Genomic DNA, 23981 nt, shown 5'->3' on the forward strand with positions numbered 1-23981 from the left:
TGGTGAGAAAAATATATATTCTGCAAATGTAGGATGAAGAGTTCAGGTATCTGTTTGGTCCATTTGGTATATAGTGTCGATTAACTCTGTTGTTACCTTGCTAATTTTCTGTCTGGTTGATCTCTCCATTGCTGGAAGCAGAGTGTTGAAGACCCCATTACTGTTGTATTGGACTCTATGTCTCCCTTTAGATCCATTAACATTTCTTGTAAATAGCCAGGTGCTCTGTGATTGAGTGCATATATGTTTATTATAGTCACATCTTCCTGTCACCACGACTCATTATCGTCAAGCTTCAAAAGTAAAACACAAAGAAAAGATTCTAAATTATACAATAGAGAAATGCCAGATTACCATTAAAGGAACTCCAATTAGATTGACAAAAGAGTTCTCATCAGAAACTCTACAGGCTAGGAGAGAATAGAGAGATACAGTCCAAATCCTAAAATAATAATGCTATCAATCCAGAATACTGTACCCAGAAAAGCTCTCATTTATAAATGATGGTGAAATAAAGACATTCCAAAATGAGCAGAAATGGAAAGAATTTGTCACCACCTGGCCAGGCTTACAGATGGTATTTAAAGATATGCTACACACAGAAACAAAGATAATCAGCATCATGAAAGAATGTGAGGGGAAGAAAAGCGGTAGATTCCAAGATGGTGGAATAGAGGTGTCCTGCTCTAGGCTAGGGGTAAAGAGGGAAAAAAAGTGGAGAAATACGTTCTCAGGGGAGAGTTAGAGACAAAACCACAGTGGAGAGCCTATGGAAGGAAGAGGAATTCCGGGGTCAGTGTGGACAGTGTGGACCTGTAGCACGAGCAGGACATGACACACGCCCCCAGCAGCCGAGAGCCAGAGAAAGTGCCAGCTTTGGCAGTGAGGTGAGGTCAGGCTGCAGCAGCCCATGCCACTGGCGATGTAGGCAGAGGGAGAGCATGGGGTGAGTCCAGCCTAGTACCCACTGACCCCGTGAAAATAAAGGACATTTCTCTCTCCCCATAGCCCCCAGCCGTGGTGCCTGGCTGCTGGCTGAGGGAAGGGGGGTGCCATTAGGCCATAAGCAGCAGCTGTGGAAGCCCTCGTGCATGTCCAGTGACTGACTGGCCGGGACGCGGGGCCATTTTGTCAGTGGTAGCAGTGGAGGCAGCTTGGCTGCACGCACCCGGCAGCTGGCAGGGTGAAGCGACAGTCGTGAAAGGAGTGTTTGTGGATTGGAAGAATCAATATGATCAAAGTGTCTGTATTACACAAAGCACTTTACAGATCAGCGCAATTCCAGTCAAAATTCCAAGAATATTCTTCCCAGGTCTGGGAAAACACAAGAGACCCCAAATGGCTGAAGGAATCTGTAACAATGAAGACAAAACTGGAGGCATCACAATATCAGATTTCAAGACATATTACAGGGCAGTTGTAATCAAAACAGCCTGGTACTAGCACAAAAGTAGACATGTGGACCCATGGAACAGATTGGAATGCCTAGATATTAATCTATGCATCTATAACCAACTAATCTTTAAAAAGCCAACTATGTTCACTTCCTGGAGAAAGGATAATCTCTTCAACAAATGGCGTTAGGATAATTGGATCTCTACATGCATAAGTATGAAATAAAACCCCTATCTTACATCCTATGCAAAATCCAATTCATTATGGGTCAATGATCTAAACCCTAAGACCTGAAGCCATCAAATTACCCAAGGAAAACATTGGGAAACACTGTAAAACATTGGTGTAGGCAAAGAAGCACAGGCAATAAAAGCAAAAATAGACAAATGCAGTTATATCAGGCTAAGAAGCTTCTGCCCAACAAAGCAAATAGTCAACAAAGAGGCAACAGGCAGTAGGGGAGAAAATATCTGCAAACTATACATCTGATAAAGGATTACTACCCAAAATATATAAGGAGCTCGACTCTACTATAACAAAACAAACAATCCAGCTAAGAAACTGGCAAAGGACACGAACAGGCATTTTTCAAAGAATGAAATGCAAATGGCCAATAGACACTTGACAAAATGCTCAGGGTCAGTAGCCACAAAGGCCATGCAAATAAAAACCACAATGAGTTTTTATCTCAGCCAATTAGAATGGCTGTCATCCAAAAATCAAAAAATAGCAGCTGCTGGTTAGCATGTGGAGAGAAAAGTGTCCTAAAACACTGATGGTGGGAATGTAACTAGTACAGCCATTGTGGAACACAGTATGGATATTCCTTAAAAATCTGAAAATTGGTCTACCATATGACCCAGTCGTTCCACTTCTCGGAATTTACCCAAAGAATCAAACCAGCATAAGGAAGAGTTATCTGTATCCTCATATTTATAGCAACTCAATTCACATGAACTGAGATAGGGAATCAATCCAGATGTCCATCAGCTGATGAGTGGATAGAGAAAATGTGGTACAAATACACAATAGAATATTACTCAACCATAAAAAAGATCAAGATCCATTTTTTTTGCAACAAAATTGATGCACCTGGAGACCAGTATGCTTGGTGAAATAAGCAAGATGCAAAAAGACAAATATCATATGTTTTCTCTGATTTGTGGTGTCTAATCTATAGAGTACAAAAAAGTGTGATGTAAATGAGTGAAATTAACCATCTTGAGAGTTGATTATTTTTTATCTGCCTTGTCTATACTACTACACAATAGTGGTCTTACTACTTACTGAATTTGTCATTAAGTGGAGGATTAAACCTGTGATTATAAAATAAATGGAAATTATGTTATTGAAAATTAAAAGACAAGGAAAGGAGGGAGGAAGGGGTGAAAGGAGGGTAGGAAGCACTATTATGTGCTTAAAATTGTATATGAAATTCATGAAACCTGTTCTCTTCATACAAATTTTAAAAGAGGAAAACCCTTGCTAGGGGTATGAGAAACCTAATAACCAATCTCTCTAAGATAATAGTACAATTATAGTATCTGAGTACCAAGTAAAGTCTAAGCCAAACGCCAAGAAATTTGAAGTGAAATAAAGGCAATAAAATATTTATTTTATTGGAAAAAAAAGAACACGGAACAGCAATGCCGAACAACAGCATATGGAGCTATGATTTACCGGAAGAGAGATGGTGCTCTAAGTCAGACTGAACATGGAGCCGTGTGGGAGGGAGACAGCACGGATCTCTAAGAGAGACAGACAGAACACAGAGCTCTAAGTTAGAGAAGCAAAACACACACGGAGCCCCGATGTGGATGTGGCCAGACAGACCCTGGAGCGCTGGGTCAGACCAAGGCAGAGTGCTGAGGCGGACAGACAGAACATGCTGTCGCAGGGAAACCGCGAACGCTGAGCTCTGCTGTGGAGAAGCGGATTTGGAGCTCCAAGGCAGAGACCCAGAACCCGGCGGTGTGTTGCAGAGAGACGGACCAGAGAGATAGGACAGAGGACAGCCCCGGAGCATCGAGCTGGGATGCGCAGAAACAGAAGTGACGTTCTCCCAGAGACATTAAGCTGGACGTGTAAAAGGACATTGCATTTGGTTTGTGACTTCTTAGCCTTCAGCTACCTGCAGTTAAAAACTAGAAGCTGAAAATCCCCAGTTCACCTGGCTTATCCCTCCCCGAGTGAAGGGGGCAGGACACAGGCAGGCACAATACTTTGCTAATTGCTGTCTTTGACAACCCATGGAGAGACGCCTCAGCGTGTTTAAAATAAGCTGGCTCTCAGCTGCTTACCTTTGGTCCCTGAAATCACTGGTGAGGGGAAGGTGGTGAGAGGAGACCAGAAAACACCAGAAAGCACACATCCCAGCCAGTTTGATCGAATTACTGTCCTCCTGGGGATTGCGCCACCTGGTGGGGCTCCCAGGCCTTTGAGTCTCCTGTGTTGCCTGCCGCTTCCCTCTGGGGACTGGTAGGGTAGCCAGCAAGGCCTAGCCCTGCCATCCAGCCTTCTCTTTGTCTGGGTTTTTGATTGATCTCAGATTTAATTTTGTCTACTAGACATTCCTGATAAATCTCCAAGCAGGGAACAATAGTATTTTTCTTTCCTCCTCAGTGAGAAGAGGGGTAAGACCTTACAATAATTTTTCTTTGTGAAAGAAGATGAATTGAAATGTTTGCAGGGTAGGAAGGAATAATAAAAAAAGGATCATAAATAGAAGGAGCTTGGTAGGGCCTGAAACACCCAGATTGTAACGAGTAGCTGCTGTGATCCAATGAACACCCCAACCCCACCGTTTTATCTGTGACACGGTGCCCCCTCCCTCACCTAAAAGATATTCTAGATTTTCAAATGATGGATTCAGAACCCAAAGTGGAACTTATCTTGGTGTCTAGTACTATTGGATTTGTCCCAGCGTGATTTGAGGGGTGGGAGCTGTGCTGCATGTGAAGTGGGTCAAGCTGCCGCTTGACACACAGGCATCTCCCAGCAGAGTGCCTGGTTCGAGTCTCACCTCTGCTTCTGAATCAGCTCACTGCTAATGCATTCATGGAGGCAGCAGTTGGTGGCTCAAGTCCTTGGGCCCCTGGCACCCATGTGGGAGACCCAGATGGAGTTCCTGACTCCTGGCTTTGGCCTGATCCAGCCCTGGATATTGTGGATGTTTGGGGCATGAACCAGCAGATAGAAGATCTTATTTTGGCTGGCGCCATGGCTCACTAGGCTAATCCTCTGCCTGTGGCGTCGGCACCCCGGGTTCTAGTCCCAGTTGGGGCACCAGTTATGTCCTGGTTGCTCCTCTTCCAGTCCAGCTCTCTGCTGTGGCCCGGGAAGGCAGTGGAGGATGGCCCAAGTGCTTGGGCCCCTGCACCAGCATGGGAGACCAGGAGAAGCACCTGGCTCCTGGCTTCAGATCAACGCAGCGCCGGGGGTGAACCAACGGAAGGAAGACCTTTCTCTCTGTCTCTCTCATTGTCTAACTCTGCCTGTCAAAAAAAAAAAAAAAAAAAAAAAAAAAAAAGAAAAAATCTTACTTTGTCTCTCTGCCTTTCAAATATATAAAAATGAATATTTTTTAAAAAGATAACTTTCTTTTTTGAAAATTAAAAAAGCATTTTAATTTTCAAAAAGTTAAAGCAGAGTGTTAAAGCTGTCCCCAAGGCGAGGTGACAACCCCAAGGCCTTACCCTTTCTTCACCTCTCGAAGGTCCCCAGAAGCCAGCTGTGGTTTTTGTCTTTTGCTGCCTTGGCCCCCTGAGGAGGGGGCAGTGAGAGCAAAGTGGAATCTGCAGTTACAGTGTGCAAGGAGCCAGCTGCCACAGCATACAGTTTTTCTGTTGTGCCAATTTATTTATTTTTAAAGAGAACAGTATTTGTTAAACATTTTTTATCTATGTGAAGGGCAGAGAGATGAGAAATGGAGGGAGATGGAGAAAAGAGAGAGAGAGAGGGAGGGATCGAGCTTCCATCTGTTGGTTCACTCTTCACGTACCCACACAGCTAGGGCTGGGCCATGCTGAAGCCGGGAGACAGGAATCCCATCTGCGTCTCCCATTATGGGTGGCAACAGCCCAAGTGCTTGAGCCATCACTTGCTGCTTCCCAGGGTGTGCCTTGGCAGGAAGTAGAGGCAGGACTCGGCAGGCACTGCTGTACACAATGTAGGTGTCCTAAGCAGTGTCTGGACTGCTGTCAGCAGGGTCTTGACACCGTGCCGAATGCTCGTCCCTGGTGTTAGAATTTAAGGGACAGTCCTTTCTCCTCACTGCTCTGTGTTGTCATACACCGTATGAATGGACGCCTACAAGCGATGAATGAGGCTGCTCTCTTTGGAAACTCGGTTGAGTAGGGTTGGGTTTTAGGTGGCAGGTCTTTCTCGGAGAGGTTTAGGATAGCGGTTGAAGGATGATGTTGTGGGCAGCAATTCTGAAGTCAGCCTTTGGAGCCAGTCCCAGCAGACGGCACACTCTGTTAGCTGCTCAGGGGATTGATTCTAACACACAGCCTGGGGCACAGTAGGCACTCAGCGTTTGCCAAGGGGCCAAGTGTGCGGCTCAGTGGGTTAAGCTGCCACCTGCCATGCCTGCACCCCATAAGAGTGCGAGTTGCCAATCCAACTGCTCTACTTCCTATCCAGCTCCCTGCTAATGTGCCTGGGACAGCAGCTTAAGATGGCCCACGTGCTCGGGCCCCTGCCACCCACGTGGGAGTCCTGGATGGAGTTCTAGCTCCTGGCTTTCGCCCAGCCCAGTCCCAGCTGTTGCAGCCATTTGGGGGAGTGAATCAGTGGATGGAAGACCTCTCTCTCTCTCTCTGCCTTTCAAATATTTCAATAAATAATTTTTTGTGATAATTAGAAGGCATCTGTTGAGTGAGGGTCTCCCGAGTGCCCCTCAGGGCAGCGAGGTCTACTTTCCCAGGAGGGGCGAGTTGAAGGGTGGCAGAGGGGGAGGGAGCTGCGTGTTCTGTGTGTGATTCTTGCAGAGGGCAGCGTCTTGCTGTGTCCCCTCACGTCATATTCTTACCTTTCCTCTTACAGGAGAGATGAGTTTGAGAGTATTTCCTTCCTCCTCTCCTTCCTGTCTTTGAATGGGATGTCACTGCCATCACTGTCACGGCTGGCGTTGCCAGTGACTCAGCACTGTTCTCTTTTGGTGGGGGTTCACTTCAGTAGATAACTGTGTCCCCCTTCTCCTGATCGGGATACCTGCTCACGTCTGGAGTCTCCAACGCCACAAAGCCGGGCCAAGTACAGCTCATTCAGCCTAGCGGTGAGGGTGAGCACTGCTCCTGAGTAACAGACGGAGAGGGAGGCGGGGCAGGCGGAAAGCACACTCTTCCGGGCAGGATCTGACATCCACCCCGACACTTAGCCCTTCTGCTTGAAGACTAAGACGGAAATCTATGGGGAAATGAAGCCACCGTGCCTGGAACCGGGGTGGTGTCGGTGTCCCAGGTGGGTTGCGCTGCTGGTGGGCTTCTGTGAGAGCAGGGCTTTTAAGGGGGGACCCCCAGCGTGGGGTGTTCTGCGATTCGGTGATGCTCTTCCTGGGACAGGGAGGTCCCTTCCCTCTCTGGGGAATTCCTCCACTGTGCAGGTGAGCTTGGAAAACAGACTGGCTCACATGGGCCTCCTCACTGACCCATCTAGCTGTTTAAGTGTTACTTTTTATTTATTTTCATCTACTTAAAAGGCGGAGTGACACACACACACACGGAGCAGGGGGTGGGGGGAGAGAGAGAGAGAGAGATAGATCTTCCATCTGCTGGTTCATTCTCCAAATGGCCACAACAGCCAAAGCTGGCCCAGGCTGAAGCCAGCAGCCAGGAACTCTGCCCAGCTCTCCCACAGGAGTGGCAGGACTGCAAGCACTGGACCCATCATTTCCTTTCTCCCAGGACATGCATTAGTAGGAGGCTGAATCCGAAGCAGGGTGCCAGCAGGGGGCAGTGTTGTGGTGAGTGGGTAAAGCCTCCACCTGCGACACTGGGCTCTCCTACGGGTGCCAGTTTGTGTCTCAGCTGCTCTACTTCTGCTCCGGCACTCTGGGAATGGCCTGGGAAAAGCAGCAGAAGATGGCCCAAGTATTTGGGCCCTGTCACCCACGTGGGAGACCTGGATGAAGCTCCTGGCCGTTGTGGCCATCTGGGAAGTGAACCAGCAGATGGAAGACTGATCTTTCTCTCCCTCTTGTCTCTGTAACTCTGACTTTCAAATACACAACTCTTAAAGAGAAGCGGAGTGCCTGGGACTTGAATCAGTACTCTGACATGGGATGCAGGTGTCGCAAGCGGTGGCTGGATCCCCTGTACCACAGTGCCTGCCCCAGCTCACCCTGCCCCAAGGACCCTAAGTGACCCCCACTGTCCCGACTCCCTGGAGAACGATCTCTGGGTCACACAGTGATGTTAAGCATACCTGATCATGGCCTTTCTTTGAGGGCGATTTCACATTCTGTTGAACTCTGAACCTGCTGAGCTTTGGGGCCTCTTCCTGTCTCTGTTCTAGCAGCTTGGCTGACGCACTGACGCACTTGTCACGTCTGTAAGCCGGCTTTATGATCACGTGCTGGAGTTTCATTGTCTGTGAGTCTTCGGTGAGGAGAGAAGCTCTAATCCTGTGCCGTCGGAAGTCCAGCACAGCACCCTAGGCCGCAAGGACTTTACCTTAGATGAACCAACGCATCCTGATAGGTCATCATTCAGCGTTCCTGAAATTTCTGCCCCATCTCCCAGCTGAGGCCATGCGCATTTGTAGATGGGAGCTACGCACTGTGGTGCACAGCCAGCCCTGGGCATTGCTGCCAGCGAGGGCGCCGTGACTGCTTGCTGTGCTTTGAGGGTTGAGGCTGGATCCAGAACCTAGGCTCATCCGTTCATTCATTCATTCATTCATTTCTTCAGCATCTCCTCTGCTCTGGGCGCTGTTCCAGGCACTCGGGACTCCACAGTCCCTGCTTGGGAGGGAGCAGGGGAGACAGAGACAAACAAACCAGAAAACTGTGTGGGGTAGCGGGTAGTGAGTGCCAAGTGCTGAGAAGTGAAAGCAAAGGAGGAGATGTACATGGGAAGCATTGGAGGGTGGTCAGGGAAGCCTTTACCTGGCAGACATCTGAGTGAGGATTGAAACGGTGAAGGAATGAGCCTCATGGAGTTCTGCTGGAAGAGCTTCTAGAACGGTGAGCACAGTACGTGCAAAGGTCCTGAGGCAGAGTGTGCCCAGTCTGTTCCGTGATTCCTGTTCTGGAAGGTGTGGCTCTGGCCTCTGTGATTCGTCTCCTCCCACTGCCCATCTTGTTCTCTCCGCACCAGCCACACTGGCATTGGACCTGTGGGGGAGACTGTACCTCCGTGGCCTCTCTTCCTCCCTCTCCCCAGAAGGGCTCCCTGGGCAGACTAGGTTCCAGTGACCATCCCTCGTGTGGACTTGGGTCCACAGGCCTCAGGCCGGGGCCACTTTGGGAGGGAGCAGCGGCAGTGCCCTGCAGTGCAGTGAGTTCAGAAGGTCGTCAGGTGGGGAGGACTGGCGGCGGGGGGGGGCGGGGGGGTGTCTTGGAGTCACTGGGAGCCGAGGTTAAGTTCATGAACAGGAGAGCACGTGTGGAGTGGGGGGGGGGGGCGCTGCGGAGAGGGAGGCTCTGGGCATCTCAGATGGTCACGCGTTTTAGGCCAGGCCGTTGGCACCTTCTTGACCCGCCTGCTCTGAGCTCACCTTAGCCAGACAATCTCACACAGGGTTGTCAAAGACTTGCATCACTGTTTCCGCAGGACGTCTCCTCCCCTGAGGCTTTTCTGGGACTTCTAGAATGCCCCTAGCCCTCCAAAGGCTCGCTGCTTCTCTTTCTTTAGGTAAAATCGTTTCATCTAGCATTGCCATTCAAATATAGAAAAGCAATGCAGAAGGCCTTGGGGAAAAATTAGAACAATGCATATGGGCTCTGCACTCAGTGTTTCTAAAGCAGCAGCTCTGGCTGCTTCTCCAGTGACTGTGGCTTCAAATAACGAAGGGATTTAGCAGAGAGAGAGAGAGAGAGGGAGGGAGGGAGGGAGGGAGGGAGGGAGGAGAGAGAGAGGGAGAAAGGGAGAGAGGGAGAGAGGGAGGGAGGGGGAGAGGGGGAGAGAGGGGGGAGAGAGAGAGGGAGGGAGGGAGGGAGGGGGAGAGGGAGAGAGGGAGAAAAAGGGAGAGAGGGAGAGGAAGGGAGGGGGAGAGGGGGAGAGAGAGAGAGGGAGGGAGAAAGGGAGAGAGGGAGGGAGGGGTAGAGAGTGGGGAGAGGGGAGAGAGTGGGGAGAGAGGGGAAGAGGGGGGGAGAGTGGGAGAGAGGGGGAGAGGGAAGGAGGGGGAGAGAGAGAGAGGGAGAGAGAGAAGGGTAGAGTGGGAGGGGGAGAGGGGGAGAGATGGAGAGGGGGAGAGGGGGGAGATGGGAAGAGAGGGGGAGAGAGGGGGGAGACGGGGAGAGGGGGGAAGAGGGAGGAAGGGGGGAGGGCGGGAGGGAGGTATCACTCCCCAAATGTATATGTCAGGAGCCAGGAATTCAGCCCAGGTGTCCCACCTGGGTGGCAGGTGTTGTTACTCGAGCCATCACAGCTGCCTCCCAGGTCTGCAGGAGCAGGAAGCTGGAGTCAGGAGCTGGTGCTGGGGTTCTAACCCAGGTGCTCTGGTGTAGGACGTGGGCGTCCTGTGTCCCAGTGTCTTAACCCATAGGTTAAATGCTGGCTTCTGTGTGGGGAGTCTGGGTAAAATGAGCATCCAGAATAAACAAAGTACCCCCACCCCCCCCATCCTCCCGACTCCTTGCAGTGACAGCTCTGGGAAGGCCTCAGCTGGGACCTGAGCAGATTGCTAAGGACCCAGCTCAGTCCTGGACTGCACCTCCTCCCCAGGGTGCCAGCCCAGAGCAGGAGGCCCCAAACGCTGGGACTGACCTCCTGCAGCTCCTGCTCAGCGGGTGAGCTGAGACTGATTCGTAGAAACAAAAGGCATTGCCACAGTAGAGGGGCCAGGGAGCGTGGGAGGCGGGCCTGATGATTGCCCCGCCCCCAGCTCTGTGTTGGGTTCCCTGGGAGACGCAGGTGTAGCCATCAAAGCAGAGATGTCTGGAGCAGCGATGCAAAGGCAGCCACAGCCAGGGGCTCCTCCGCCCCTCCTCCCAGCTCTAGCCTAGCACACAGGCCAGCCCCCTTAGCCTGGGGAAGCCCCTGTCTATTCAAATTCTCTTACAGAGCAAAGTCGTGGTCAAGATGGGGACCTGGTGTTTCCTAACAGGAATGATAATAGTTATAAGCATGGCTGCAGGGCTCACTGTTTTAGGGGCATTATATTGTCCCCATTTTATAGAGGTGAAAACTGAGGGTGAGAGAGGTTCAGTATTTCATGAAGCCACACTCTGCTTTTACCCAGGCTGAAGCCCGTGAGTCCTGGGTCCTGTCCGTGCCTGGCAGGCTGCGCTGGGGCTGTCCCGCGGACCGTGTTGGGCACTGCTTCTCCCCCAGTCCTAGGCTCCTCAAGTGCTGTCTCTCCCCCAGGGCTGCTTCTGGGAGTTGGCTAGAAATGCAGACTCCCGGGCCCCAGTGCGGACGGCTGGAGCAGAACCCGCACTTCAGCAAGACCCTCCTGTGAATTGAATGGTAACGTGGCAGGCACTGCTCGGGGCGGGAGGGGGGTCTCTCCTACATGGAGAAAGCCAGTCAGGGGCGGGGCTTCTTGCAGGATGAGGTCAGCCAGACAGGACGCTGGGAGGGTCCATGCTGTGGTCCCCAGCAGATTTCCCTGCAAACGGCGAAGCCAAACCCACCCCCACTGATTTCTTTCCAAAGGAGATGGACAGAGTAGCTCAGAGAGATGCTCGGAGCAGCTCCCTGCGAGTCCCGCCGGCCTGACAGTGAGCCGACGCTAGATGGCAATGGATGGACAGGCACGGGCAGGAAGCACAGGAAGCTCTGTCATTGTCGAGGGCCAAGACAAAATGATAAAGGCTTGGGGAGGGGGTGGTGGCGGCGCTGAGCAGTTGGGTCATGAAAGGAGATTGTGGGGTTGATCTGAAAGAAACAGACTGCCCCAGCAAGTCTGGGAGGGCGGTTTTGTGGAAAGAGATTTGGGCCACTGTAATTGCTTCTTTTTTTTTGCCTCTAGTTATGTTGTACATACACACACACACACACACACACACACAGAGTCTCCCCACAGGGAGGGCTGTCAGCCACTGGGGATGGTGAAACTGCAGGGAATTCAGTGTGGGTAATAAGTTCCCAGTCCACTTGGTCCTGCACCCTGAGGTCAGGGGAGGCTGTGGTGGGTGGGCAGCACCGCTCCGCTGAGGGCGGCCTGCAGGTGGGACAGCACCCTGCCACATGGCACTGGGCTTGCCCTGCACACACACTGCTCCGTTGCTTGCTGGTGATACCCTGGTGTCTCTGAAAGAATTGGGCAGAAGTGTCCAGACCACAGTCTTTCAGGGTCCAGCTGTCTGGCTGCACTCTGGCTGGGAAGAGAATAAGCAGTGTTGTGGCTCCTGTTGCTTTCTCTCCTTTAGTGTCCACAGCTCCCTGGGACTCACTTGTGGGGTAGCGCCTGGGACACTCGTGTCGGACAGACTGGGGTCCATCTTCGGACCCGAGGAATGTGGCTTCTACAAAAACCAGGCAAACGAAGCTTTTGTATAATTCCCTAAATTGTGCGGTCACCTCATGGAGCCCAGCTCTTTTCTTCCATGGTGGCTGCTGGTCCTACCAGGACCCCATCTTTTGGTCAGTGGAACCAAAAGTCGGGGAACTTTGTTGGAAACCCATTCAAGGAACAGCACTGTTTTCTAGACTATTTGGTGCAAGCTGAAATATCCTGGAGTCGTGACAGGTGGGTGGAGACGGATTATTACAGATTTCAGTGTTTGTGTGGAGGAGTTCAGCTTTTTCTAGTTTTTCTGCGTCTCCAACCAAGATTTAGGCTTAGCTGGACAGCTGGCCCCGCAGGAACCAGAATGAGTATGATAGGGTAATAGGGTCAGAAAATTCCAGAATGGGTGTTGGCGATTGTCCTGCCCCTCGCCTATCTTGCTCCCATAGGAAAACTGAAAGGCCCAGAAAGAGGCATTTGGTTGATTTCAGCAAACCTTAGGTGAGTACCCACCGTGTGTCAGCACTGCACTGTGGCCTGAGGCCTCACCAGGCATCTAAGACACAGTCAGCATCAGTGACAGCCCCTCTGTCTGTTGAGGGACCAGCCTGGGGCTCAGGTGGCCTGGCCAGCATGGTGGGCGGTGACCACAGTCCTAGAGGGGATTACAGACAGATTCTTCCTCTCCTTTTTTTTTTTTTTGGTTTGAGTCCTGATATTTGAAGCCCCGGGGGGAACTTGCATTTACCGGGTAGAGACGAGTAAGCAGCAATTTTAGTGCTTCCAAGGACGCGTTTGATCTCTTTTGTCCTCCTCCAAAGGCCCCAATACAAGGCAGAGGCATAATGCGTTCAGACCCCAGGACGCAAATTTATTTTATTTTTTACTTACAGGAACTTGCCTTGAATTCTGAGAGGGGGAATATGAGCCACACTGGTAAGTTTACCGGCTGTTACTTTTGCTTTTTGTGCCCGAGGTAATATACCTTCTGCAACAGATGGGCCCAAAAACACCCCCAGGAAGAAGCTGTCCAAACAGCATTCCAGCCCTGGGTGTGGTCGGTTGTCCTCATTCTCCAAGTTCTCGCTTTTCTTTGAGGGTGCTTGGCAGGTTTTATGCTCAGTAAGTATTTAAGTTACTTAGCAGGTAGAAAGAGTGAATTAAAATAGAGATGTTATCGCTTTTACTGGAAAATTGCTCGGGAATGTCTGTGTCCATGACACAGAGGCACACAAGTCCACTGACCCTCAAGTATCCTGCAGGCAGGCCCCCCGCCCGCCTCCACATGGCCAGATCCCGGCAAGGCTATGGCGGGAGCCCTTGTGTCGGTACGACCATCAGGAAGAGGTAAGAGACCTTGAACGTCAGTCATCGGCAGCCTGCTTGTAATTGAGCTTGTGGCCTCTGAAAAACTTTACATTTTATTCACAAACACAGGCATCTGCTACTAATTAAAGTATCAGGGTGTAATCATACCCTTTCTTATTAGTAGATATGGAAGCTGACAGTTGCTTAGATACAAAGTAAGCGAGTGCAGATTGCGTTCTGCGCCCTTCACAGGCTGGGGAGACAAGACAACAGAATTGCCACACGCTCGGCACGCGAGTCTTGGTGCCCAGAAAACGTGAAGTTCTGAATTTATCTCCCGTCAGTGTGCCTGAGAACAGATGTGAATCCTGTCACCACGCTGTGATCTGAGCTTTAGTATCAGTAATGATTTCCCTTGTTCAGTCCCTGCACTCCTGCACCTCACCCTAACCACAAAGCAGAAAGCAGCTGTCTTTGCAAGGTACCGCCCAGCAGGGCTGTGAGGGGAAAGCAGGCGTGGCACCCCCCGGGGGTTCTGGGGCTGGATGCTGGAACTGGGCTGCACTGGCAGGGCTGGCCTGGGGCTGCTTCACTTCCAGATGGTTCTGGTCCACACTGGGCTCAGTGATGTGGATTTGGTCCCCTGGGAAGTCTCCTGCCTGTTCTCAGATAACCTCTGCCTCCTGCTCAGGTCATCCCTGAGCCTCTCTGTCAGCTCAGGGCTCAGGTGTTCTGTTGGTTGCTCGGAGCCAGCGTGGCGCCCGGCGCTTAGTAGGTACTCAGCAACTAGCTAGTGAAAGGCTGCACCCTGCTGATGTCCTCACGAACAAGGCACCTTGGGAAATGGGAAAGGCATCGCTTGCTTTCAAACTTCTGGTTGTTTCTCCTCTGAACGTGTGAACTGATAAGTCAGAACTTGGCAAACCATAGTCCTGGGGCCACATTCTGCTTGCCGAACTATTTTAATATAGGCTGTGAGCTAAGAATGATTTTTGCATTTTTACCTTTCTTTCTAAAGAAGATTTATTTATTTATTTGAAAGGCAGATGTCGGAGAGAGACAAAGAGATCTATATATTGGTTCGTTCCCTAAATGGCCTCAATGGCCAGGGCTGGGCTGGACTGATGCCAGCAGCCAGGAACTCCATGCTGGACTCCCACATGGGTGGCAGGAGCCCAGATACTTAGTCTGCTGGCCTCCCGGGTACATTAGTAGGGTGCCATCACAGAGCTTGAATTCTCCAACATGGGTACCAGCCTGCAGGCGGTGGCTTAGCTCACTGCGTCACAACACCAGGTTGGCTTTTACATTTTTGAATGGTCGGGAAAAAAAATCAAGTGAACCACATTTCATGACACATGCAAATCATGAGAAATCCAAGTTTCTGGGTCCATCAGTGAAGTTTTATTGGGACACAGCCACACCCACTCCTTGAGGAGTGGAAGTTGTATTTGCATTGTGGGGACACAGAGACCGTGTGGTCGGTAAAGCTGAAGCTATTTATTTACTGTTTGGAAATGTATTTATTTCCTTGATGGAACACATTTGCTGGCCTCTGGATTCATTAGGTCATTCCCCAGGGTTAGCTTGGATGTCAGGAGGAGTGGGCTGGAGGAGGGGACAGGGACAGGCTGGCTAGGGGCAGACAGCAGCAAGTCTAGAAGAGATCCCCACCCTGGTGCCAGCCCGGCCCTCCGCAGTGGAAGTTTCGATTTCTCATTGGAATTCTGAGGATTGCCCTCCAGGAAGGCAGCCATGATTATTCCTCAGACTGCTGCACGGCTCCCCTGCGGAGGACCGTGTCTTTCGGTTGCTGCTTGGTTGTTGTAAATCCTTGCTTCAAAATGCTCTCTCTTTGTCAAAGATACAACATTTTGCTTCTCAGACAGTGTTTGGGTAATAAATCTGTGTGTGAGCGAGTGAGAGCTGGAGCTTGTCTTGGCAAAGGGAACGTCTTTCGTCTTCACCACCCAGCAGGCACGGTGCCCCAGCCCCACATCTCAGCAGCCCGGGCTGTGTGGCCCCCCACCGGCTGCATGTCCTAAGCTTTCTGTTTCTAAGCTGCCAGCCAGGATGGAGCCCTGCCCTTGCAGAGGAGGGCCTTTGTGATTAAGCTGCCAAGGAGGCAATCAGCCTCGTTAAAGCCTTGATAATCCACTTGATCCATCCCAGCTCTCCGTCCAAATCCTGGGAGACGTCTTGTAGCCCTGAGTCTCATTTTTCTGGGGTTTGCAGGAGCTCCTTATGGAGCGAACTGCATCCGACCATTCTCTTACTAGGCATCTAAATTCCGAATTAGAGTCTAATTTTCTCCTAACCCCACACTTTATTTGGAAAGAGGTTACTTCCTTTTTGGCTGGCCCCATCCTCTGTGTTCCTGGAAGCCTAACCCATCCAAAAGTGCAAAAAATGCCCCGTGTCCTCTGATGGTACATTTAATGGATTGGTTTGCTTCCTGAGAGACAGCGATTAACACTGGCATTATTTACCTTCAGTAGATCTGAGTTTTGACAATCATAAGCAATAAGCAGATTTTCGTGTCTTTCTCCAGGTTCGACTGGCAGGGCGTCCCGTGGGAATACTAGCTGGTTATCTGATCTGAAAGGGTTTATTTTTAATTTAATTAATTAATTTGAGAGGCAGACACACACACACACACACACACATCCCATCTGCTGGTTAACTCCCCAAACACAGTGCAGTGGCTGGGGGCTGGGCCAGGTCATCAGGGAGCTGAGAACTACATCTGCATTTCCCTTATGTGTGTGACAGGAACCAAGTACAGGAACCATGGCCACTGCCTCCCAGAATGTGCATTAGCAGGAATCTGGAGTCAGGTGTTGAACCTCGGTATTCTGATGTAAGATGCAGGAATCCCAAGTGGCAGCTTAAGAACTGGGCCAGACACCCACTCCTGAAGGGGGTTATTTTTAAAGTCACGAAGGAAGTGGTTTGTGGAAAGAAAATGCTAGTATCTACGTGCTAAATAATCCTTACCATTTGGTGTACCTATTATACTCTAGACAGACGCCCGTCATTGTAGCTGTTTTCTCTAACCCTTACTGGAATCTTACAGAATTAGTGTCACTGTCTCCATTCCACAGAGGAGGAAACGGTGCCTTAAATAAAACAAATGGGTTGCTTGAGGTTCCACAGACAGGAAGTGACCCAGCTGGCACTCAAACCCAGGTAGAACTCACGTGCATAGCCCTCACTGCCCCTCTGCTGTGGCACTTGGGCCACTGTCTACTTTAAGGACAGATCATACTCAGAAAAGAACAAAAATACAAAAGCAGTTAACAAACTAGGCTGCTGGTGACACAGACCCAGCCAGCTTGTGGCTCTCTGTGTCAACTCATAGTGGGTCACAGAGTCCTGTAGTCACTTTAGTTAAGCTAAAACGTTCCCTTTCCTTTCCTACTAGAACTTAAAAAAAAAAAAAGTTTTAACAAGATTCAGTTAAACATTATTTATTCATTCATTGTTTAAAGAGTTTAAAATCCAAAAATGATAAGAAGACATTTAAAAGAGGGGCAGGCATTTGGCCTAGATGTAAAGATGCCTATTAAGACAACCATGTCTCATCAGACTCATAGAATGGCAGATGTCCTAAACAGCACTCTGGCCTCAGAATCAGCCCTTAAGGCACGCGGATCCGGCTGAAAAGCCCATGAGAGTATTTCAGGCATGGAAAGCCAAGACACTCTGGAAAAAAAAATGACCTAAATGAAAGATCTCCGCGAGTGAGATCCCAGTGGAAAGAACAGGTCATCAAAGAAGGAGGTACCTTTCTCTGAAGAGAGGAGAGAACTTCCACTTTGACTACGACCTTGTCTAAATATGATCAGAGTTGGTGAACTCAAAAGGCTTCCATAGCCTTGGCAGCTCATGACAAGAGCCTAGCGTGATCACTGATGCCATAAACAAGAGTGTCAATTTGTTAAGTCAACAACAGGAGTCATTGTGCACTTACTCCTCATGTAGGATCTCTGTCCTTAATGTGCTGTACATTGTGATTTAATGCTATAACTAGTACTCAAACAGTATTTTTCACTTTGTGTTTCTATGTGGGTGCAAACTGTTGAAATCTTTACTTAGTATATGCTAAACTGATCTTCTGTATATAAAGAGAATTGAAAATGATTCTTGATGTGAATGGAAGGGGAGAGGGAGCGGGAAAGGGGAGGGTAGCAGGTGGGAGGGACGTTATGGGGGGGAACCCATTGTAATCCATAAGCTGTACTTTGGAAATTTATATTCACTAAATAAAAGTTAAAAAAAAAAAGGCAACTGTGGCTAACATCAGAGAGCCTGGGTTTGACACCTGGCTCCAACGGGACTCCAGCTTCTTACTAATGAGGGTGAAGAACCTTAAAAATCAAACCAAGATGGAGTGACTTAAGCTAACACTATTAAAAATAAGAAGTCACCTTTGCCCCAAATAAAATTAAAGTTTAAAAATTATTGCCCTAAACTTTTTCCCCCAAAGCTAAAATTAGGTGCAGCTATAAAAATAAGGGACCCTATGCTTAGCTAGCTGCGACACTTGTGCCTGGCTGTCCTAAGACCTAACCCAGTTTGTATGCCTCCTAATACTCAAATAATGGTGTGGGAAGCGGGACACTGCTCTCCCTCCAGGGGAACAAAGGGAGCGAGATGTCGTCCCCCCTCAGGGTGAACAAGATGACGCTGACAGGGAAAGGAACTGCTAAAGAAGTAAACAACAAAATGGCGACGAGGTGCATGCCTCCCATGTGATCCCATAGCTGATTGGATAGAAGACGCATACCTTTCACATGATCAGCTCACGGATTGGACTGCTGTGTGCATGGACTCTATAGTGCTTTTGATTGGTCGCTGCGGGTATATAAACCGTGTGGCTTTGTGCTGGGCGCGCTCTCCGGACTCCCGAGTTCAGGAGGCCCGTCTGTGCAGACGCCGAATAAATCCTCTTGCTTTTGCATCAGCTGGTCTGGACTCTGAGTCTTTGGGGTGTGCCTCTCGACATGTTAGCATCCTCACTCCGAGGGTCTAACAAGGGCTCTGGGAAGCAGTTGTGATGGCTCACGTAGTAGGGTTCCTGCCACCCATGTGGGAGACCTGGATTAAGTTCCCGATTCCTGGCTTTGGCCTTGGCCCAGCTCCAGCCATTGTGGGCTTATGGGAAGTGAACCAGTAGATGTGAACTCCTATCTGTCTGTTTTTCTCTCCCTCTCGATAGATAGATAGATAGATAGATAGATCGATGGATGAATGGATGGATGGATAGATGGATGGATGGATGGATGGATGGATAGATGGATGGATGGATGTATAGATGGATGGATGGATGGATGGATGGATGGATAGATGGATGGGTGGATAGATGGATGGGTGGATAGATAGATAGATGGATAAAGGCATTTAAAGAAAAAAGGCCAAGTCCCACCCATGGGAGATTTCTCACAAGCCTCCTTATGGACCTATACCAATATGGTAGATTGTAAAAATAGTCCTGGTTCTCTCCCTGCCCTGTCTCCCTACACCTCTCTGTTCTGTGACTGTGAAGCTTCTGTCAACAAGAGGTGGAGTCTATTTCCCAATCTCTTGAATGTGGGCTGGGCCTGTGACTGATTGCAGTCTGTGGAACGGGTCAGCCGTGACAAAGTGCCAGTTCCCAGACAGGTCCTGTGTGATTTCGGATGTCCTTGTGCTTTGAGAATGTGAATGAATCTACAGTGCTTGAGACTGAAGAAGGTAGATTTTGTTGTCTTAAAAAATCACACTCAAGTGTAGTGACTCATGGTTCTCAGGGTCAGTCGGCAGTGTAGTGGTTCTCCTGACCTTGGGTGCTGAGGGCTCTGAGCTGGGCTTCCACATAAGGTGTGGGCAGTTCATGGGCCGGCTTGTGGCTAATCCAGGATGGGGTCTCGTAAGTGGGATGGTGAAGCAGGCATGGGCTCATGAACACGGTGACTGTAATTGCGTGGGTCCTCGTGCCATAACCGAGTGCTGGCCCCAATATGCAAGTGCTTTTGTAGCCCCTGTTTCCCTTGTGTTGGTTGTTAATGTCTCATTGACCAAAATTAGTCTCAAGATGAGCCCAGATGCAGAGGATGGGGAAAAGGCTCCACCTCTTCATGGGAGAACTTGTGAGGTTACACAGCACCAAATTTCTAACTCTTTCCTACGGTCTGTCACAAAGTAGGGAAGAGTGTATTTTTGTTTGTTCTTTTTTTTTTTTTTAATTCACTTTCAAGAGACTAATATTTAGAAAGAAAAAACTTGTTTAAAAATTCCTTCCACGCCAGGGTGCTTATGCTAATTCATGCGGCTGGCATAAATCTTCATGATTTTATCTGTGTGTATTATATATAATTGAATTCCCAGGTAGATGCTTTTTGGAAATAACTTTTCTTGGAAAATATGATGACATAGGATGATCATCTAGAAGTTACCAAATCGTTTTCTTACGAAGAGTGGGAAACATCCCTAACAGAATGCTACCCACCTAAAGATAGGAATGCTTCTATTTCAGGCTCAGACAATTCCTGTGTAAGCAGGTCCCTCCTGGAGAGGTGAGGACGTTGTTCAAAGTTAGGAAGAGAACATGGTGGGTGGGAGGAGGGCTCCAGGCACACTCCTATACGAAAATAAATAAAACAGGTGCATGACTTTGGAAAGGTCACTTAGCACCCCTGGGCTGCAATTTCTTTGTGCAGGAGAATTTGTTTCCAGTGCTCTGTGTGTGTGTGCTGGCTTTCCTGGCCTTCCGGAAGAGGATCACTCCTACTTGCCTCCTCCCAGGAACTGGCTTGTTCTGCATGGACCCTGGATAATTTAGATTTCTAAAAGGGGCTGCATAAATACAGAAAAGAGTTGGATTGAGCCTCAGGAGATGGAAGTGCTAGGGCCCTACGGGGCATGATGGACTCACTTGGGAGGGCCAGCACTTGAGTGTGGCCTTCTGTGCCCTGGAGCTCCAGTGGATCAAGCATGGGGTTAAGGTCAGCTGCAGCCTGAACCTCTCATTGCCCACTCACCCAAGGATGTTCCGCCCCAGGCAAGAAGGTCCAGACAGGAGCAGAGTCTGTTGGGGCGCCTCAAACCCGGCAACAGGTGCCACCCTCTGCTTCTCCCCAGTTCCTGAAGTCATTTAGGAACTCTTTGCTTTTCCACTTTGGTTTGTTGGTCTGTGAGTGGTTGAGGACTTAGAATGTCCCCCTTCCTGGATCTGGTATGAGTTCCTGGGCCAGTCCCCACCAACCTTCTACTACTAGGTCAGGAAGGAAAGTGTCAAATAGTGTAGGTCACTGCTCCCCTGGGGCTTTCTGTTGTCACTTATGCTCATTATAGAGGTGAAAAATTAAATGCTTCAAGGGTTTCAGAAGGTTGCAGAAATGTGTTTCATGCTGTCATGGAGCAATGGAGATGTGGGGGGCCAGTGCTGTGGCGTAGTGGGTAAAGCCTCTGCCTGTGGCACCGACGTCCCATATGGGTGCCAGTTCATGTCCCGGCTGCTCCTCTCCACCCAGCTCTCTGCCGTGGCCTGGGAAGGCAGCCGTAGACGGCCCGAGTCCTTCGGGCTTCTGCATCCGTGTGGGAGACCCAGAAAAAGCTCCTGGCTACTGGCTTCATATTGGTCCAATTCCTGCCATTACGGCCATTTGGGGAGTGAACCAGTGGACGGAAGACTTTTCTCTCTGTCTCTCCTTCTTTGTACCTGTAACTCCACCTCTCCAATCAATCAATCTTTTTTTTTTTTTTTCCAAAAAAGAAAAAGAAAAAGAAATGGAGATGTATATCCCAGCAAGGGCCTTTGCATCCAGTTTTGAAAAATGCCAGAAATACCTGCTTTTGGTAAGGACAGCCGGGCTGCTTCTTTTTTTTAATTTTTATTTATTTATTTATTTATTTTTTTGACAGGCAGAGTGGACAGTGAGAGAGAGAGACAGAGAGAAAGGTCTTCCTTTGCCGTTGGTTCACCCTCCAATGGCCGCTGCAGCCGGCGCACCGTGCTGATCCGATGGCAGGAGCCAGGAGCCAGGTGCTTCTCCTGGTCTCCCATGGGGTGCAGGGCCCAAGCACCTGGGCCATCCTCCACTGCACTCCCTGGCCACAGCAGAGGGCTGGCCTGGAAGAGGGGCAACCGGGACAGAATCCGGCGCCCCGACCGGGACTAGAACCCGGTGTGCCGGCGCCGCTAGGCGGAGGATTAGCCTAGTGAGCCGCGGCGCCGGCCCGGGCTACTTCTTTGAGTTCCTCAAGATTTAGAGTGAGTTTCTCATGATGTCAGCTCACCTTGTTGGAAGATACAATTATCAGTTTATTGCCCCAGCAACATCATGCCAAATTCTTTTGTTTATTTTTTACTTACTTAGGATGGGGATGGGGAGAGAACCATCCATTGGTTCATCCCCCAAACTCTCCCAATGTCAGGGTGTGGACTAAGGCTGAAGCCAGGAACCACATACTCAATCCAGGGCTCCCACATGGGTGGCAAGAACCCAAATACTTGAGCCATCACCTGCTGTCTCCCATGGCATCATTGGCTGGAAGGTGGAGTTAAGAACCAGAGTTGGAAATCAAACCCAGCCATTCTGATGTGAGATACAGGAATATTTCATTCTTAAAAAAACTTTTTTGAGGGACTGGCGTTGTGGCACAGCAGGTTAAAGCCCTGGCCTGAAGCGCCGGCATCCCATATGGGTGCTGGTTCCAGTCCCGGCTGCTCCTCTTCTGATCCAGCCCTCTGCTATGGCCTAGGAAAGCAGTAGAGGATGGCCCAAGTCCTTGGGCCCTTGCACCTGTGTGGGAGACCCGGAAGAAGTTCCTGGCTCCTGGCTTCAGATTGGTGCAGCTCTGGCCATTGTGGCCATCTGGGGAGTGAACCAGCGGATGGAAGACCTCTCATTCTGTCTCTACCTCTCTGTAACTCTTTCAAATAAATAAAATAAATATTAAAAAATTTTTTTTGAAAGGCAAGCTGATAGAGAGTGAGAAACACAGAGAAACAGATCTTCCAACTGCTGATTCACTCCCATAATGGCCACAAGAGCTGGGCTTGGGCCAGGCTGAAGTCAGGAGCCTGGAACTCCATCTGGGTCTCCAAGGTGGGTGGCAGTGGCTCAAGCACTTGGGCTATCTTTCACTGCTTTCTCAGGCACATTAACAGAAAGCTGATTTGGAAATGAAGCAGCTTGGACTCTAACTGGCTCTCATATGGGATGCCGGCACCACAGGCAGCGGCTTTACCTGCTGTGCCACAACACCAGCACCAAGGGGTGTGGAAATCTTAACCATTAGGGTAAATGCTCACCCCCTGCCCCTTTGCCACATTCTTCACTGAGTTCCCCAACTTCCTTCTCATTCATTTTGGGATGGAGCTTTTGATTTTCTGCTTCTCACCTTGTGTGGTTTTCAAGCCAGTCCATCTCATGGATCCTGGCCCCGACTGCGCCCTTGGGTGATGGGTGAGCCAAATGCTCAGACACAGGGAGGAGCTGAACTTTGGTGCCACAGCCCTGTGGGGATGACACAGCTCCTCCCTGGTGTGCAGGGGTCTTCCTCCCTTCCTTGGTCTCATTTCCTTTTTTTTTTTTTTTTTTTTTTTTTGCAGGTATCAAGAAGCTCAAGGAAATGAACATGGCCAAGGGTAGATTTCAAATATATAGGGATTATAATGGCCCATCCTAGACATGTGGGTGGTGGAACAGCATCTGCATTGGTGCCCCCGGTTTGCTTTGAGTAAGGAGACAGCTCACGGTGCCGCCTCATGAGCCGGAGGCCGCGTGAAAGAAGTGGACAGCCACTCTTGCCTTGAGTGTCCATAAATATTAACCATCTTGGTGCAGATTCTCCCTGAAAATGATCACCGAGGTTCCCCTCAAACAGTTCTTGACAGGAGCATGCAGAGAAGGCTGGCAGCTCCGAGTGTTCCCAGACAGCTCATGGTTTGTTGTCACTAAAGGACAACCCTGAGATGCCAAGGCTGGCTGCCTTTCCCAGCCCTGGGATGCTGAGCCCGGACCATTGAGACACCGTTGATGTGAACAAACGAAGAACAAATTAACCTGCTTTGGAATGAATGATTGAATTCTGCTCAGGCTCAGTTGCTTGAGTTTCCTGCAAACTCAGTGTATTTTGGGGTTGACGGTGCATTGCTCTGCTACTCCGCTGGTCTCTGATGGCCATTGTCAAGGAGGTGAGGTGCAAGTCTTCACTTCAGGCTCCAGGAGTAATGAGGATGCATTTGGTGAACTCAGACCTCAGAACCTGAGACCAGCTCAGCCCTAACCAGTCTGTCTAGGCAGTCAGCAGCCACAGGGAGACCTGGTTGGAGGTACTGCGGGCAGCCAGGGAGGTCATCCCTTCGTAGGATGTGGCAGGAGTCCAGCATCTTCCCCTCCTGTGGTCCTGTCTGCATATGGCTGCACATATAGAGAGATTATAAGGACAGAGGTAGTAGATTTGGGCACAGATACAGACCCCTTTCCCACATAAATACATTTCTGTGAAGAAGTGAATTAATGGGCCAGCACCGTGGCTCACTAGGCTAATCCTCCGCCTAGCGGCGCCGGCACACCAGGTTCTAGTCCCGGTCGGGGTGCCGGATTCTGTCCTGGTTGCCCCTCTTCCAGGCCAGCTCTCTGCTGTGGCCCAGGAGTGCAGTGGAGGATGCC

General features: G+C 49.9%; 1 long non-coding RNA gene across 1 annotated transcript; it reads left to right on the forward strand.

Annotated features, from left to right (window-relative positions):
- The first annotated feature begins 12902 nt into the window (after positions 1 to 12902).
- Positions 12903 to 23398, forward strand: LOC103350376 (uncharacterized). Its single transcript, XR_011388242.1, has 2 exons — positions 12903 to 12948; positions 22919 to 23398. It is a non-coding gene; the product is annotated as an uncharacterized lncRNA (long non-coding RNA).
- The last annotated feature ends 583 nt before the right edge of the window (positions 23399 to 23981 follow it).

The sequence above is a fragment of the Oryctolagus cuniculus genome, chromosome 4, assembly GCF_964237555.1.
Source record: "Oryctolagus cuniculus chromosome 4, mOryCun1.1, whole genome shotgun sequence".
Classification (NCBI taxonomy): domain Eukaryota; kingdom Metazoa; phylum Chordata; class Mammalia; order Lagomorpha; family Leporidae; genus Oryctolagus; species Oryctolagus cuniculus.